This window comes from Talpa occidentalis, unplaced genomic scaffold (genome assembly GCF_014898055.3).
Source record: "Talpa occidentalis isolate TD23 unplaced genomic scaffold, MPIMG_talOcc4v2.1 talOcc4.8, whole genome shotgun sequence".
Lineage (NCBI taxonomy): Eukaryota > Metazoa > Chordata > Mammalia > Eulipotyphla > Talpidae > Talpa > Talpa occidentalis.
In genome coordinates, this window is record NW_023605194.1 from 74492703 (window position 1) to 74504788 (window position 12086).

General features: G+C 43.4%; 1 protein-coding gene and 2 non-coding genes across 8 annotated transcripts in view; 1 reads left to right on the forward strand and 2 right to left on the reverse strand.

Moving 5' to 3' along the window:
• The window catches only part of MDM4 (MDM4 regulator of p53), a 42752-nt gene extending 39010 nt beyond the window's left edge, over nt 1-3742 (reverse strand). For 2 of the 6 annotated variants that reach the window (XM_037495799.2, XM_037495801.2), the window contains exon 1: nt 3435-3576. The gene's annotated coding sequence lies outside the window, so the exon portion shown is untranslated. Of the gene's footprint in view, nt 1-3434; nt 3579-3659 lie in introns of those variants that run through there. The other 4 variants (XM_054689931.1, XM_037495808.2, XM_037495802.2 and 1 more) reach the window with 3 other exon arrangements.
• Nucleotides 3743-11106: 7364 nt separating this feature from the next.
• TRNAK-UUU (transfer RNA lysine (anticodon UUU)) lies at nt 11107-11179 on the forward strand. The gene has a single exon. It is a non-coding gene; the product is annotated as a tRNA-Lys (tRNA).
• A 283-nt stretch (nt 11180-11462) lies between these two features.
• Nucleotides 11463-11535, reverse strand: TRNAK-UUU (transfer RNA lysine (anticodon UUU)). The gene has a single exon. It is a non-coding gene; the product is annotated as a tRNA-Lys (tRNA).
• Between the last annotated feature and the right edge of the window lie 551 nt (nt 11536-12086).

The window sequence follows — 12086 nt, forward strand, 5'->3', positions numbered from 1 at the left end:
GAACAGAACAGGCGGACTGACTGAAATACACTGCTGAGGGGAGCAACCGGAGAGACAGAAGAGGTCTGCTGCGCTATGCGGGTCACCTCCCTGGCTGGGGACCGAACTCGTGCTGCAGTGGCTTTCTACAGCTTCATAGTGCTGCAACTTAAACCTTGCGCCATCAGGGAAGCCCTATGCAATATTCTTGATCCAAAAAATATATATTAAAATCTAATCAAACCTCAGATCTAACTAACTACATGTTTGCAGGGAAAACGAAGGGTAGAGGAAAGTACCTAATACTCATACAGGACTTCGGTTGGGTAGGAGAGTTGAACTAAGGAGATTGTTACAGAGACTTAAAAACACACACCTAAGGGCCTCCTTGGTGGTGCAAGCAGCTCAGACTCAGCACTATGAAGCTATCTGCAGCCACTTCAGCACAAGTTCAATCGCCAGCCAACGAGCTGACCCAAATGGCACAGCAGACCTCTCCTGTCTTGCCCACTGTTCCCCTCAGCAGCGTATTTCAGTGGATCTGCCTGTTCTGCTCCCCACTCTTTCTGATGAATTCTCTCACCACCACCACTACCCGTACCCCTGGCCTACACCCCAGTTCTTATATGCATAAATAAAATAAATCTTTTTAAAATATAAAATAGGGCCTCCCCTGGTGGTGCAGTGGTTGAGCACTGGGCTGCAAAGCTGCCCGCAGCCTCTGGAGCGCCGGTTCGATTCCCGGCCGCCAGCAAGGGGCCCAGATGGCGTACAGACCTCCCCTGCTGAGCCTGCTGCTCCCTTCAGCAGTGTATTTAGTCAGTCTGCCTGTTCTGTTCCCTGCTTTGGCTCTGGTGAATTCTCTCACCTTCCCTCGCTTCTGACTGTACCCAGTGCTTGCATAAATAAATAAATCTTTAAAAAATAAATAAAACATAAAATATAATAAACCTAATACAGTGTGTATTCCTGTTCAAGTCTGGATTCAAGCAAGCCATGTGCAAAATGTCATATTTTTCTAAACAGTCAGGAAATTTTGAATGATGTAATATACAGCAGATACTATTAGAAACGATTAACTGAATGCATGGCAATCATTTTTTTTTTTTAATCCTGACCTGATAAGATATACATTCTGGCATATTTAAAGGTAAAATGATATATCCGTGATATGATTTAAATTATCTCATTTTAAAAGCAGGATAAACAGAAAAAAAATATGAATTGAAAAAACAGCTTTTAGTTACTTTATTGAATGTATATACCAAATGAGAAAATCACAAATATTGTGTTTATCTATAGTATCTTGAAAAATCTAGCCCTCTTAGAAAATACTTCAGTCCTATTAAAAGATTAAGTGTCATTGCTTTAACTCTCTGAATAAGTTTCTTTCCAATTAATAAACCCTAGGGATACGTAAAGAAAACTGAGAAGAATTTGTCTGCTTTTAAATGAAAGCAGAAAGCCCTTTTTGCTATTTTCTGTTGCTGTATTCAAAAGGGCCCTTCCTCAGAAGAGGTGTATTTACTGAAAGAAAAACCAATTTCACTACTTCTCCCATAATATAGAACTAGGAATATCCCAAGGTAGAGCAAAATACCTTGTTTTTTCAGAGCACTTAAGGAGCAAAGGACTAGCTGACATGGGCATGCAAAAGAAGCGTGCTGGACCCACAAAACAATAACTTATCAGAAGTTAGCAGAACTAATCATTTTTACCAATTCTTTAGAGCCCTAGGGATCTCTATTAAAAACTACTGTCTGATTCTCCCTCAACTACACAGAAATGATTAGATTTTTTCTTTTAATAAAGAAACTACTTTTCAGATCTTTTAGTTCTTACCAAGCCTACTACACACCTACAAAGAATAAGTGTGTAGCAAGAGTAAACTCCAGCACAGTTTGCAAAACAACCAAGTCAGGAGTCAACCTAAAAATCCACCAAGGGGGAACTGATTAAAGAAACTATTGTATAATCCTGTAATGCAATATTATGCAAGTCTTTAAAGTATGATTTGTAAAAAAAAAAAACAAAAAAACACTAAGTTTAGTATGTATGCTTTATGGAAAGCTGTCCATGACATTGATATTTGAAAAATTTAAGATGCAGAAGAATACATACAAAATGATCCCAATGTTGTTTTAAAACGTTATGCATAAAAATAGAAAAAATATTATAAGACAGAAAAAATCAAAGTCAACAAACAACTATAAACCAGAGACACACTATGGGGGGGGGGCAGGGAAAGGAGGGATTGGAGCCAAAATAAGGGGGGTGCAATTGTATGGGGAATATAAAATTAAATAAATAAATAAATATAAAGTAGCTAACTGCAAGAGATAAAAGGTTAGTAAAGATGGACAGTTAACTTTACATACTTCTATACTGTGTGCATTTTCTCAAACAGGTATGCACTTTTTTTAACTATTAAAAAAGTTATGATCAGGGCCTCCCCGGTGGCGCAGCGGTTGAGCACTGGGTTGCGAAGCTGCCTGCGGCCTCTACAGCGCCGGTTCGATCCCCGGCTGCTCCCCGGCCACCAGAGGAGGGTCCCACATGGCGCGCAGACCTCTCCTGCCGCCCGCTGCTCCCCTCAGCAGTGTACTTCGGTCCTTCTGCCTGCTCTGCTCCCCGCTCTGGCTCTGGTGAATTCGCTCACCCTCCCGCGCTTCTGACTGTACCCAGTGCATGTATAAACAAAACAAAACAAAATAAAATAAAAAAATAAAACATGCCTCTATTAATAAAAAAAAGTTATGATCATAACCAGTGCTTATCATGAAATAAAAATTTATGTTTCAAATTACTTTTTCGCATCAGAATGTACGAGGGAAGAAGAGGAATAAACCTAAACTGAGAAGTAAAGTCTCTGACAGATTTTTGTTCCACGGACTTCGCAACACAGACCTCCCCCTCAAAACAGCGGTTTTCAAGCTTCGTGGGATAAAAAAAACCAAACGGGAAGCTGATGACAGAAACACACATTCCTGAGCTCCATCTCCTGATACTCTGCCTGGGAAGCCTGGGCGTGGCCACAAAGGAGCTTTCTTCAAACGAGCCCTCAGGGTCTCTGAGACAGATGACCCGCAGCTCCGAGATTCTCGAGAGACACCCCAATGTCATTCTCCCCGCTTCCCTCTCTCGCAACCTTTTTTCCTCCCAAGTGCCTCAACATTCCTCCAATTCTGCGTCCAATTAAACATCGTCAATACCAATATTTCGATTTTAGGTTTGGAGCCCGGTAGCTGAATAGGTGACACGTCACTTCACCTCCATTTCATCTTCCTGGGGGGCTGCTCCTCTAATCCAGCCCCCAGCCCTTCTTCCGCCCGGCGCACCCGTCCCCACGCCGCCACACACCCGCAAGCTCCTTCCGCCCGCGGAGACGGCCGCGCCGCCGCCCGCTCCCACTCCCCGCCCCCCGGCCCCCCGCCGGCTTAAGTCCAGAGCCACACCTTAAGGCCGCTCCATGAGTCGCTCCCCCGCCAAGCGCGGGACAGGGGGCGTCAGTCACAGGCCCCGAGGCCTCAAGGCCTCAACCGCATTTTGAAACGGCGAGGAAAGAAGGCGCAACTTCCGGCTTCTCCAACGCTCCTCACAAGCGCTTCCGGTGAGGCCTCCGGAAAGCATCGATAGGGCAACTGGAGGGCTAGAGAGTTAGACCGGCCGCGCTCTCCTACCATAGAGTAGAGGCTGGTCCGGAGAGAGAGTCGCAGAGCGTGGGTGACGAGGAGTTGTAAGGTTTCAGGCGCGAGCATCTTGAGTACTCGCGGGGCCTTGAGGCCTTTGTAGACGTGCCCTAGGAGATCGCAAAACTGGGAGAGGAAAAACCCGAGAGGGTAATCAGAGGCGTCCTTCAGAAAAGCGCCTCTCCTCAGTTCCTCGGTGTTAACTTACTCTTACTCCCCACAGGAGGCTGAAGAGCGGAAACGCAGCGTGGGCGCTTTTGGGGGAGATCAGACTAGTAGACACCGGGCGACTGCAAGATGTCATGGGAAATGCCAAACGAGCAAAGCACGATGAAATGGGGTCCTCTAGTCTACGCTTTCGCAATATAAAAGTACTGTTATAGAGCAACCCCGATATTAACCGGGTTCCTGGCTGTGGGTCCTCACCCGCGCGCTTTAAAGGGACTTATGGGGCCTCCCCGGTGGCGCAGCGGTTGAGCGCTGGGTTGCGAAGCTGCCTGCGGCCTCTGCGCTGCCGGTTCGATCCCCGGCTGCTCCCCGGCCACCGGAGGAGGGTCCCGCATGGCGCGCAGACCTCTCCCGCCGCCCGCTGCTCCCCTCAGCAGTGTACTTCGGTCCTTCTGCCTGCTCTGCTCCCTGCTCTGGCTCTGGTGAATTCTCTCACCCTCCCGCACTTCTGACTGTACCCAGTGCATGTATAAACAAAAAAACAAACAAAGAAAGAAAACATGCCTCTATAAAAATAAATAAATAAATAAAATAAAGGGACTTATGAATACTCCACTACAGGCGCACACAAAAGGGTTAATAAAAGGTTTATTTACAAGAGAAAAGGAAAAGGAAAAATGAAAATAGGGAAAATGTCCTACCCGATCCGACGACCTGGAAACCCAAAGTCACTCTCAGAGCTGGCCGGGCGCTGCGAGCTGGCGGAGAGCCAAAATGGGGGGTCCCCAAAGCCCACTGTCTGCCTATTATACCCACCTGGCTGCTTAACCCCACCCTCAGGTCCCAGCCACCTTCCTTTGGTGATGATGGGATTTGGAGTTCCTAGGTGGGGGTGGAGTCCACAAAGCCTATATGGAATTAGCTTTGGGACATCCTTTTCCCCCTAACAGTACCTTCAAACCTGTCGGGCTGACTCTCTTCGAACTCTTGCTGGGACCAAGCGGCATTACCGCCCCTAAATACCTCATTCCGTTTAACTTCAGGGAGATTCTACAAGTTAGAGGGAGTCCTGAGCAGAGATAATGTTACTTTGCAATTTCTAGTGATTATAGTTCTCCTCTTTGGAGAACTGAGTAGTGTCTGTTCGGTTATTTGAAGACAGCTAGCATAAACCATCCCTAACCCGGTTTGATTTTCTACAAACTAAAAAATCCCGTCAGAGTCTCCAGCTATTTCTATTTGGCACGGCTTCAAGCCCCCTGCCACCTAGTCACCATCTTCTGAACAAGTACCCATTTGTCCCTTTTAAAATGTGGGGTTTTGAGGTACACACGGTCTCAGGCAAATAAAAATGGGGCAGTGAACTCCTTTAATTTGCATATCGCACCTTCCTCTATTTCTGTCGCTGAGAGTTTCAGAGTTCTGTAAATAAGCTGAAGAAACTTCTTTTTTCACAGTTGTTTCCAGAGAGCTTTAAGTCAGCAACCACTCCTCTCAAAAAAATAAAGGGGGGAGGGGGACGGAGGTGCTCTTTTAGGCGAACCACTGTCAACTCTTTCACCTGTGCAGTTAATTTTAATTTTTTAAAAATTCCCAAACAGGAATTTGTTTCTTTTAAATAGTTTCAGGTTAGCTTGGATCCCTTCCTACTGTATCCTGAACTTTTGAATTATGATCCCTCCTTGCAATTAAGCTTGTTTAAGATGGACATATATTTGTTGAATACCTACTATGTGCCAAGCACCAAGGTAGAGGATTCCAAACCTAGAAGACTTGGAATCTGTCTAGTGGAGGAGTCAGACTGTCCAGATCAAAGAATGTGGTAAGTGTAGTGATGCATGGACTGCAGTTAGCCTCTCCTGAAAGGCTGAGAGAGATTAATTCACTTTTGCATTCTGCAAAATTTTTATCAACATATTTATCATCATTTAAAGCCTTCATAAATAAGTTGAATGAGACATGGTTAAGAATAGAACTTTTTCTCGTTAGAGTTGACACCTGATTCATGAAAATCATTCATCTTCCAGTGTTTTTCTTTTTTTTTTTTTTAATTTTTTTTTATTTTTTTTTATTTATAGAGGCATGTTTTATTTATTTATTTGTTTGTTTGTTTGTTTTGTTTATACATGCACTGGGTACAGTCAGAAGCGCAGGAGGGTGAGAGAATTCACCAGAGCCAGAGCGGGGAACAGAGCAGGCAGAAGGACCGAAGTACACTGCTGAGGGGAGCAGCGGGCGGCAGGAGAGGTCTGCGCGCCATGTGGGACCCTCCTCCGGTGGCCGGGGAGCAGCCGGGGATCGAACCGGCGCTGCAGAGGCCGCGGGCAGCTTCGCAACCCAGCGCTCAACCGCTGCACCACCAGGGAGGCCCCTTCCAGTGTTTTTCTTAAACCTCCAATGATCCCACATATTAGTGGTCAACATTTGGCAACATTTCTCTATCCTTTCTAAAGGAATTCATAAAACTTCATCAAACTACATGCTATAATGAAAATAAACCATGTCTGGGCCTCGCTGGTGGCGCAAGGGGTTAAGCACCACACTATGAAGCAGTCCACAGCCTCTGCAGCATGAGTTCCATCCTGGGCCGGCCAGGTAGCAACCCACATGGCGCAGCAGACCTCTCCTGTCTCCCCTCAGCAGTGTGCTTTGGTCAATCTGCCTGTTCTGTTCCCCATTCTGTCTCTCAACCCCCCCCCCCACACACACACCTCTGGTCTGTGCCCCAGCTCTTGTATGCATAAATGAATAAATCTTAAAAAAAAAAAAGAAAGAAAATAAGCCATGCCTATAATATCTTTTACCAGTCAAATAACCTTACCAAAAAAGAAAATGAAATTGGCTTAACATACTCATAAGTGACTTAATGGTCACCACTTCCTTCTCTTAGAACTAGACTCACAAACTACTGAATAAAAAGACAGTAAATCTGAGTTTAGTCTATTTGTAGAAACCAGAAAGTTACACAGATCTTCAATTTGTAATACACTGCTGAGGGGAGCAGCGGGGAGACAGGAGAGGTCTGCTGTACCATGTGGGTAGCTCCTTGGCCAGGGATCAAACTTGTGCAGCAGATGTTGCGGATAGATTCATAGTGCTGTGCTTAACCCCTTGCACCACCAGGGAGGCCCTTATTTTATATATTTTTTATATCACTCTTCATTTTTGTACAATGTATGCTTGCTTTCTCATCTCAGTTATAGTTCCTGTGAAATTCCCACCACCCATTCACCCATGTACCATCATCATAGTCCCTTGTGCTCTTCCTACCCCTGTTTTGATCCTACTCCCTTCTCCCCACCTGCAGAATGTCTCTGGTTTATAGTTGCTTGTTAATTTTGATTTTTAATTTATTATAATTAATTTTTTTTCCTAATCACATATTTGGTTCCTCTACATTCCTCCTATCAGTGATACCATCCAGTATTTTTCTTTCTGGCTTATTTCACTGAGCATGATCCCTTCCAGCTCCATCCATGTTGCTGTGAATTGCATGAGCTTATCTTTTGATTGCTGAATAATATTCCATTGTGTATTTATACCACATCTTCTTGATCCAGACATCTATTTTGGGGGCATTTGGGTTGTTTCCACAGCTTACCTATTGTAAATAGTGCTGCAATAAACATGGGGGTGCAGGTGTTCTTTTGAATTAATGTTTTTGTGTTCTTTGGGTAGATACGTAGGAGTGGAATTGCTGGATCATATGGAAGATCCATTTTTGTGTGTTGTAGAGAGTAAAGTCACATATACATTATCCACTCTATTGGATCATGACAAAGCACTCTCCAGAGTAACAGGAGTGTGTTCTGTTGCTCCACACCTTTGCCAATCCTTGGTATTATCAGATTATTTAAAAAACAATCTGAGAGATGTGAAATGATTTCTCATGATGGCTTAATGTATATGTTCATGATTATTAACAAGGTTGATTTTTTCCATATTTATTGATTTATTGTTTCTCATCTATGAGTTCTTTTACCCATTTTCCTGTTGCATTGTTTGTCTTTTGGTTTTTTGTTGGTTGGTTGGTTGGTTGGTTTTTAAGATTTGTTTTATTTTTATACAAAAACTGAGGTACAGGTTAGAGGTGGGGGGGTGAGAGGATTCACCAGAGACAGAGCAGGGAGCAGAACAGGCAGACAGACTGAAATACACTGCTGAGGGGAGCAGCGGAGAGACAGGAGAGGTCTGTTGCGCCATGTGGCATCTCCCTGGCCAGCCAGGAGTCAAACCCGCACTGCAGAGGCTGCGGACAGCTTCACAGCGCTGTGCTCAACCTGCTGCGCCTACTGGGAAGGCCCTTGTTTGTATTTTGGTTTTGATTTGTAAAAGTTCTCTTTATAATCTGAATATCAATCTTTTAATCCTTGATTACATGCATTGCAAATAAGTTTCACAATATATATATATATATATAGAGAGAGAGAGCTTGTTTTCGCTTTTTCATGTTTTCTTTCAATGAACAGAAGTTTTTAATTAAGTCAAATTGATTATTTTCTGTGTATCTTATTTCTTTTTTTGTATATTATTTAGAAGATTCTTCTTGTATATTATTTAGAAGACATATCTTTATGTCTTTGAGTCATAAAGATACTTTCATATATTTTCTCCTAAGAGTTCTAAAGATTTTCTTTTCACATTAGGCCTTTAACTCACTTGGAATTGATTTTTGTGCACAGCATAAAGATCCAGTTTTATTTTTTCTATTTGAGTAATGTGACCATAAACTGAATGTCAGTCTAGTTTCTGGAATTAATCTTTCCTTCTTATTGCGAGTTTTATAGACAAGGTATCATTTGAGTGGGACCTTAAAAAACTAATATGATTTCAAAAGGCAGAGATGGGGAACATTTGAAGAAGAAGCAAGGCATAAATAGTGAAGAGAAGAAAAAGATGAGGAATTAGAAGACATAATCTGACAACTGAGAAGAGTCCACTTTGATTGAAGTGGAAGATTTGATTATGTATTAAATCACACTGTCCAAAATGAGAGTTACCAGCCACATGTGACTTGAAACTCTCCTGTCCAAAAGATGTACTATAAATGTAAAGTACATATGAGATTTCAAAAATTTGGTATGAAAGAAATCATGTAAAATATCTCAGTGTTTTATGTTGGTTGCACATAAAAATAGTAATATTTTGGATATATTGGGTACAATAAAATATTAATAAAATAATTTTGTTTTTTATTTTATTTTTTAAAAGATTGATTTATTTATGCATACAAGAACTGGGGTACAGGCCAGAGGTGTGGCGGGGGTGAGTATGAGAGGATTCACCAGAGACAGAGTGGGGAACAGAACAGGCAGATTGACTGAAATACACTGCTGAAGGGAGAAGCAGTCCAGACAGGAGAGGTCTGCAGCGCCATGTGGGTATCTCCCTGGTGGGGGATTGAACTGGTGCTGCAGAGGTAGTGGATAGCTTCATAGGTTGCATCTTAATCCCTTGTGCCACCAGGGAGGCCCTTATTTGTTTTTTTAATATTGCTAATGGAAAAATTTTAAGTAGATACATGGCTTGCATCATATTTCTATTAAAAGGTGCTGACATGGAATCCTAGCAAAGAAGGATGTGAAGGATTTTGAATGCTGCTATAAATAAATAGTATAGAATCAGAGGGTTTTTTTTTTTAATATTCAAAAGGTCAGGTTTGTTATAAAAAGGGAAGGGAAGTAAAGGATGCTTGCACAAACACACATGGGCAGAAGGAGCAGCCCCTGAAAGGGACAGGTTAGTTAGGAGAGATGCCTGCATAGTCATAGGTGGGCAGCAGAGCGACAAGGAGAGCTGCCTCTGCTGCTTTGCAAAGGGAGAAGGTTGGTGAAGCACCTGGGTAGTTAGGTAGAACATTAGTGAGCCAAACTGTTGATAGTTCCCTGCTATTTAAGAGAAAAAGCTATTCATTTTTTGTCCAGAATTAATCTAATATTGTTCTCTGTCATTTCTCTGTATCTCCCTCTACACCAGTCAAATATGTTAAGCCTTGTTGAAAGGTGGAAAGGGTGAAAGAATGATAGAGCAGAATCCATAGAAGCTTTTCTTGTTACATCATTGCATTGTCTTTGTGACTTCATACATTCTTATTATATGTCACACTGTTCTAAACAACTTCCATAGACCCATGTACTATTTCACCCAAGTAGCTTACTCCAAATCCCATGTGGTGTGAGGACTCAAACAAGGTACCTAACTTCAGAACCCAAACATTGCAGAAGCATTTATCCTTATATTGTACATACATTCAGCCAATTAAAAAAAAATTGTTTTGAAATATTTCCTAATTTTAACAATATTTTGCAATTTTTCTCAAGTTGTATGGTTCCAGACATTAGTAATGGATGCATAACATTCCATAATAAGGCTGTACCATAATTTATATAGTTAGTTATGTCTCTTCCATTTTTTTCCAATTAAAATACCATGACGAGCTCTCGCGGGGTCAGGTCTGTTCAAACATCCCAAATTATTTCTTTAGGACAAATTCCTAAAAGTGGAATTGCTGGACCAGAGTAATCAGTTTAAGTCAGTTAAAAACGGCAGGAAGAAAAGGAACATCATCTAACAAAACCCCCTTAACTCCCCACTCTAAACCCCACCGAGGGTAACTGTCAAGGCCGGGGGGCGGGAGGGGGGGCGCAGGCCCGCGCTCAGGCCCCGGAGGCCGCGGAGGGAAAGAACTGTGGGCGGCGAGGTCAGTAAAGCCCCGTGTGCGGGCACCGGCACCGGTCCCGTCTCCGGCTTTGCAGGCTGCGCCCCAAGGCTGGAGACCCCTTCAGGGTTTGCGTCATTTAAAATGACGCAGATGCCTGCAGGAGACCTACAGGGGAAGCTCCTGGCCCCAGACAGAATCCGTCTTCCGCGGCTAACCGCACAGTTCAACCCCGTTAGCTGCAAAACTGCGCACTCGTGCTCTCCCTCCAGCTGTTCATTCCCCCGCCGCCGAGGAGGCTGGAGCTGATGTGCGCGCTGCTCCCAATAATCAGACAGTCCTCGTGTCACTGCAGTTCCCAACGTGGTAGACTTCGCCTTTCTCTCAACCCTGGATCAGAGGCCGCCATGAGAGGTTACTGGGCACATGACTCTCCGGCGCTGCTCGTGACGCGGCTGGGAGGCGCGCGGCGTCGCCTCCTCTTCCCGGACTCAGGAGCCGCGAGCGTTGTCTGGTTTACGGCGAACTCTCGAGCAGCGGCGCGCGGAAGCGGTTACACCAGGCGTCTCATTCTTATGTAAGGCATTACAGTAGGGGAGCTTCGGCGTGAGGGCCCGGATAGCTCAGTCGGTAGAGCATCAGACTTTTAATCTGAGGGTCCAGGGTTCAAGTCCCTGTTCGGGCGCTTATCTTTACCTCTGTTTTTCACGTTTTGTTTTTGGTTTCCTTTATTATTAGCAATCTGAAAAAACTAAACTTCTTGCTGGGAAACCACCCTGCGTAAACCTGCGTATACTCTCCGAAAAGTTTCGGGATTTTACACTTTCTTTCCGTGAGAACAAACTTCTAGCAATTTCTGAAATCAATACTGAGATAATTGTGTTCGATTTAAAAAGAAGTTTGCTTCAGTGTTATAATTTTGCTAATAGAAAATATTTAGTAAGCTGTAAATGTGCAAAAGCTACAGACGCCCGAACAGGGACTTGAACCCTGGACCCTCAGATTAAAAGTCTGATGCTCTACCGACTGAGCTATCCGGGCGCTCTTGCGATAGGCTTTTCTTTTATTCACTTGATATAATTCTAGTAAGTTGTTTCTCGTGAATTAAAGCTAGATTCCAATTTGGCTTTAAAAATATGTATATTTTTGGCGTGATAAGGTGACGTCAACATTTGTTTTCCTTTCACGTAAGACATGTGTTCAAGTTCTTTCATATTTCACGTTTGATCAGTTGCCAATATCCACTAAACCTTCTAATGTTAAAAAGTTACCCCCCAAAAAAGGCCAAGACCATCCAAAATTCAGACATACAGTTGTAACCTTTTTTATTTTTTTTTAAAGAGTTATTTATTTTTATACAAGAGCTAGGGTATAGGCCAGAGGCGCGGGAGGGTGAGAGGATTTACCAGAGATAGCAGGGAGCAGAGCAGGCAGATAGACCAAGGTACACTGCTGAGGGGAGCAGCAGGCGGCAGGAGAGGTCTGCCACGCCTGTAACCTCTTTGAACACAATTCTTCTGAATTTATCTATCACTTCCCTGATAAATTCTCTTAATTTTAATAATTTCACTGAACCAGATTATAATACCTTT